Source organism: Orycteropus afer, unplaced genomic scaffold (genome assembly GCF_000298275.1).
Source record: "Orycteropus afer afer isolate SDZICR_OR568_19922 unplaced genomic scaffold, OryAfe1.0 scaffold00230, whole genome shotgun sequence".
Taxonomy (NCBI): Eukaryota; Metazoa; Chordata; class Mammalia; order Tubulidentata; family Orycteropodidae; genus Orycteropus; species Orycteropus afer.
This window is the reverse complement of record NW_006921817.1, coordinates 3,343,570-3,349,065: the sequence shown is the minus strand read 5'-3', so window position 1 is coordinate 3,349,065 and position 5,496 is coordinate 3,343,570.

Below are 5,496 nucleotides of genomic sequence, written 5' to 3'. Positions count from 1 at the left end.
AATAAACTATATACTTAAAAATAAAGCCTTTTTTTGACTAGTATTAAACATTATTCTTTATAAGGTTTCTTTCTCTTGACTAATAATGTCCTGATGACAAATTCTCACTAAAAGAGCAATTGTAATTTTCCAGGTAGAGTCATAGTAAAAAAGGTAGTTAAAATGGAATACTGCTTTGTAACATTTTCTCTGTCTTTCCTCCAGAAATTATGTATAAAACATTTTAAGATGGAGATAAACTTTCATCTACCTTCCAAAACCAAAACAAAACTGAGAATTGGGGGTATGATAGAAGAATAAGAGACAAACTACAGAGAACCTTTTCAATAAAGAAAAGAGGAACCAATTAATACAGATACAGAAGACAATCATGGAGCCCTGAGCTTTGAAAGGAAGGATACAGAAGTGGACTAAATTCCAGCTAGTAGAAGAACCTGCATGAAAACACCAAAAAAGGAGACATATAGAGCTGCAGTCTGCCAGTGATCATGATGGCACAGACAGTTTGGATATTGCCAAATGGTGTTAGCACCTAAGAATTAACCAAAAATCAGCCCTGCTGGCTGAGGCCTGCACAGAGGACTGCACAGGTGGCTGTTGAATAAAAGAGGAAGCAGCAAAGTGGGAGAAAGAATGAGCTATGGACTTTTGCTGGTCTAGAAGGTGCAGCCATTTTGAATCTTTACAAGTTGTTCAACCATTTTGGATATTTAAAAGGATAGCATTTTCTCAGATTCCAGGGCATAAGAATAGGCTCCACTTGTTGGGAACCACAAACACACTCCAGACATGAACTACTGAAAAGATGTGATACTCCCCTTGTTACTCTTACACTCCACACACTCTTGGTGAACAGAGGTGCCACCATCCCTCATTCTCACCCACCTTCTGGGCTGACAGGAATTCCATCCCAGTCTGTGTGCTCTGACAGAACTTGGGTGCTCTAACCCACGCTGTCCAGATTTTTTTCTTCCTTTTTTTTTATCAGTTTTTGTTTTTGTCTGTTTTAAAATTATTACCATTACTATTATTCTGTCTGTCTTCATCCTTTTGCTTATTAGTCTTCCCTTTCCAAGTTCTAGTTTCAGCTTTCCACTTTTTTCCTGATTATTCTCCTATTCTACCTCTTTTCTTTTATTGCCCTTCCACAGATATTATAGGTTTTGATTTTTCTTTCTTTCTTTCTTTCTTTTCTTTTATCGTTTCTTTTTTATTATTATTCTTGTGTGTTTATGCAGTGTATTTTTTGTCTGCTTGCTTTTACTATTTTGATGGTTTTTTGATCATTGTTTTTTTTTTTTTTAACTGAGTGGGAGACAGCAACAGTGCTCATACGATGCAACCACAACCACACCCCCTGCAGTTCCACTTACTGAGTGAGAACCACCACTTCCTTCTCCATCAATTGGCCAATGATAAACAACCACAAAGAAGAGCCTGACTTACTCTTAACTGCTCTTCACCAAGAACTAGCAGTGATCTAAATACAACAATGTCACAATATCTTGGAAACAACAGACCATCACTGTCTACACAAAGAAGCAAGATAAAGTGGTAAAAATAGGGGAGCAGGATACAGACCCAGAACACATCTCTGAAGAAGAAGCTGAATTGGAACTCCCTGATAAAGAATTCAAAAGAATTGTATTTAGGTACCTTCAAAGGATTGAGAGAAAGATCAATGAAAACACTGACAAAATTAAGGAAAACACAGACCAAACTCTAGAACAATTTTGGAAGATAATACAAGAACAAAATGATAAAATAAATGAAACATTACAAATGATAAAAAATCTACAGATAGAAATCCAGAAGATTAGTACTAAATTTTCAGAAATAGATAACACATTGAAAAGGCAAAGAAGACAGAATTCATGAGATTGAAAACATATACCTGAAAACTTCTTTGGATAGGTATAAATCAGAAAAAAGGTCAAAACAAAATGAAGAAAGCCTATGGTTCATGTGGAAAAACCTATGTGTAATCAGAATTCCAGAAAAGGAGAAAAAAAATAAGCTCACTGAGAAATTGTCCAAGCTTTGTTGGAAGAGAATTTCCCTGATATGATGAAAGATGAGAATATACCCATTCAGGAAGGGCAACGAACCCCAAATAGGATAGACCCCCAAAAGAAAATCACCAAAACATATCGTTATCAAACTCATCAAAACAAAAGACAAAGACAGAAATCTGAAAGCAGCACGGGAAAAACAAAAAGTTGCCTACAAAAGGCAATAAATAAAAGTAAGCTCTGATTTCTCAGCAGAAACCATGCAAGTGAGAAGGCAATGGGATGCTATATATAAAACCCTGGAAAAGAAAAATTTCCAACCAAGAATTATATGCCTGGAAAATTGTCACTCAAATATGATGGTGAAATTAGGGGATTTTCACATAAGCAGAAATTAAGGGTATTTTTTTAAAACTAGATAAATAATAACAAACAACCAAACATTAATGCACAAGATGACATAACCCAGAAATGAACACAACTATAGATTTGTCCAAAGTAAAATAAGCTTACAAGATTGTAAACAGGGAGCCAGAGACATCAATTGGCAAATGAAAACAAATACAAACCAAAAATTAGGAAAAATAGTGTAGTTACAGAACTTCTAAATGGTAAGGAAGTCAAGAGAGTTGCAAGATAGAATGGACTGTTGTAACCTCAGGGAGCAAATTATAAATCACAGGGAAACTTCAAAGAAAAATGATAAACCTTCACATCACACACACAAAAAAATGAGGGCAAGCACAAATATTTAGCAAATCCTGAAACAATAGCAACAAAGCAAATGATAGCACAATTCATAAACAAAATGAGCTCAGCATAGAAAAATGTATGGAACAATGAAACAAAGAACACCAGGAAAATACACATAACAAAATGACAGCAGCCAATTCATATATGTCAGTAATTACACTGCATCACAATGGATTAAATGTACAATTCAAGAGATGGAAAGTGGCAGACTGGATAAGAAAAAATAACCCATCCATATGCTGTCTACAACAGACACACCGTAGCAACAAAGATAAAAATAGACTAAAAATCAAAGGTGGAAAAAAGATTTATCAAGTAAATGGCAACCAAAAAAGATCAGGAGTGGCAATATTAATTTCTGATCAAATTGACTTTAAGACAAAAACCTTCATACAACACAAGGAAGAACATTGCATAATGATTAAAGTATCAATTGAACAAGAAGATAAAACCATAATAAATACCTATGGACCCAATGAAAGAGCCCAAAAATACAATTATCACACTTTCACAGATTTGAAAAGGCAATAGACAACTCCACAGTCATAGTAGCAGACTTTAATACACCACTTTCAATGAAAGATAGAACTGGGAAAAAAACTCAACAAAGACATGGAAGATTTAAAGAATTCAATCCACCAACTTGACCTTACAGACATATACAGAGCACTTCACCAAACAATAGCACAATACACATTCTTTTCCAGTACACATGAAATATTCTCCCAGATAGACAATATGTTACCTACAAAGCAAGCCTTAATAAATTTAAAAACATTGAAATACTACAAAGCATCTTCTCAGATCACAATGCTATCAAATTAGAAATCAACAAAAGAAAGACCAACAGAAAAAAGACCAAACACATGGAAACTGAACAACACCCTCCTTAAAATGACTGGGTAATAAGAGAAATAAAAAGTGAAATTCAAAAATTCCTTGAAGCAAATGAGAATGAAAACACAGCATACCGAAATCTTTGGGATACAGCAAAAGCAGTGATCAGAGAACAATTTATAGCAATAAATGCACACATCAAAAAAGAATAAAGAGCCAAAATCAACACTGTAAACCAACATCTCCAACAATTAGAAAAAGAACAGCAAGAAAAGAAATGACACCAATCCCACTCAAACTATTCCAGATCATAAAAAAGGCTGGGATCTCCCTAAATTCATTTTATGAAGCAAGTATAACCTTGATAGGAAAACCAGGCAAAGATATCACTACAAAGAAATATTACAAACCAATATCTCTCATGAATATAGATGCAAAAATCTTCAACAAAATCCTAGCCAACAGACTCCAGCAGCATATCAAAATAATAATAATAATAATAATTCATTATGACCAAGTGGGGTTCATATCAGGTATGCAAGGATGCTTCAACATTAGAAAAACAATCAATATCATCCAGCACATAAATAAAACAAAGGAAAAGAACCACATGATCATATCAATAGAAGCAGAAAAGACATTTGATAAAATCTAATACCCATTCCTGATCAAAACTCTCAACAAAATAGGAATAGAAGGGACATTCCTCAACATAATAAAGGGCATCTATGTAAAATCAACAGCCAACATGATTCTCAATGGAGAGCAACTGAAACCATTTCCCTTGTGAACAGGAACCAGACAAGGACACCCTCTATCACCAATTCTCTTCAACGTTCTGTTGGAAATTCTAGGCAGGGAAATAGGCAGAAAGAGAAATCAAAGGCATCCGAACTGGTAAGAAAGAAAGTCAAACGATCCCTATTTGCTGATGATATGATCCTATACCTAGAAAGAAAACCCAAGAGACTCAGTCAAAAATCTACTGGAACTAATTCAGAGATTTGGCATCATGGCAGGATACAAGATCAACATCCAAAAATCATCTGGATTCCTCTACACCACAAAGAGATTGCTAGAAAAGAAATAAGGAAATCAATACCATTTACAATAGCTACCAAAAAAATAAAATACTTGGGAATAAATCTTACCAGGGACACAAAAGACCTGTACAAAGAAAACTATAAAAAACTACTTCAAGAAACCATAAGAGATCTACATAAATGGAAGAACATACCATGCTCATGGACAGGAAGATTGAACATTGTGAAAATGTCAGTTCTATCCAAAGCAATCAATACATTTAATGGAATCCCAATCCAGATCCCATCAATATTCTTTAAGGATATGGAAAAACCAATCACTAACTTTATATGCTACTTCTTGGAAGGAAGGTTGAACAATCTCCTTCCGAACTGATACAGCCTTGGAAACCCAAGGAGAGGTCGCTATGATTTGGATCCGACTCAATGACAGTGAGTTTGTTTTTTTCAGTTAACTTTATACGGAAAGGAAAGAGACTTTAGATAAGCAAAATATTATTGAAGGAGAAGAAGAAAGTAGAAGGTCTCACAATCTTGAATCTTAAAACCTACTCTACAGGTACAGTAGTCAAAACTGACTGCTATCAGTACAATAACAGACACATAGACCAATGGAATAGAGTTGAGAACCCAGATATAGATCCACTGACCTATGGTCAGCTGGACTTTGATGAAGGGCCAAAATCCATTAATTGGGAAAGAGATCATCTGTTTAACAAATGGTGCTGAAAAAACTGGATATCCATTTGTAGAAAAATGAAACAAGATCTGTACCTCACACCATACACAAAAACTAACTCCAGATAGATCAAAGACTTAAATGTGAAAGCTAAAACTATAAAGTTCCTCAA